Here is a 1,067-nt window from a genome sequence, read left to right as displayed (position 1 = left end):
ATGAGTAAGAAAACAAATGAATGAATAAAATGATTCTCTTTTGGCTCACTGAAGTAGATCAATTAGGTCCTATGACGTATTGGCCATGACCTTGTTATTTTGACACTAAATTCTTCTGAAAGCTTGCAACTACATGTCACTTCTTTGGTTTAGATTTTCTATTCAGTTCCACAGGTTGGGACATGTCAGTGGTGACTTCTTCCTGCATTGATGCCTCATTGCCATTGCATTAAACAATTAATTGATTTTAGGTTTTTCTTCGATATATTTTTATGTACTAAGAAACTTGAGAATAACTTGGTTTCCCACTAAAAGTGTATTCTGAAAAATGGCTCAATGCCTTGAAAACATGATAATCTCTAGAAAAGAGGATAATAATTTTCAAAGCATATCAACCCATCCACCAAACTGCCATTTACATAAGTAGAGTTGGCACTTTACTATGCACTTTCTGTCATAATAGTTACATAATAAACTCTCTACTTTCTGAAATTAAGTCAAGTCAAAATAAAAAGGGTAAAAATGATGGTAGGCCCATAGCTGGATCATAAGGAAAAATTGTGAAAAAAATACTTAAAGCTATGCTGGCTTTTAAAACGCTGGCACGGGACTTCATAGAATGATGAAGACTGAAAGGCTACATCTTTGTACCCAAGAGCAAGAGGAGATTTTTTAAAACGAGTTAAACTCCTTTAATGAGGATTGTAAAATAATGCCTGTCGGCTGGGTGTTGGACATCAGGGAGCAGTGGGGACTGTGGTAAAACTGAAAGCCTATTACCATATAACAAGGGCAGCCACTACTCAGCCCAGGTGGGAATGCAGACTGAGTTGCCAGATTTTTTTTTTTTAATGAGCACCCTGAAATTGGGATTTTTATGTGAAATCTTCTGATATCCAAAACAGTTTGTAGGCCAAATGCATTTACAAGTCTCCAGTTTGTGACTCCAGGTCTAAGATAAAAATTTTCACCCGAGCACAAAAAAAGCAAAATAGAACAAATTAAATTGAAACAAAATGTTTCTTAGACTTCATTAGATCCTTACTGTACTTAATGTCCCACTTGCT

The sequence above is a fragment of the Galeopterus variegatus genome, unplaced genomic scaffold (assembly GCF_000696425.1).
Source record: "Galeopterus variegatus unplaced genomic scaffold, G_variegatus-3.0.2 Scaffold179, whole genome shotgun sequence".
NCBI classification, from domain to species: Eukaryota; Metazoa; Chordata; class Mammalia; order Dermoptera; family Cynocephalidae; genus Galeopterus; species Galeopterus variegatus.
The sequence above is the reverse complement of the archived record's forward strand: the minus strand, read 5'-3'. Positions refer to the sequence as shown.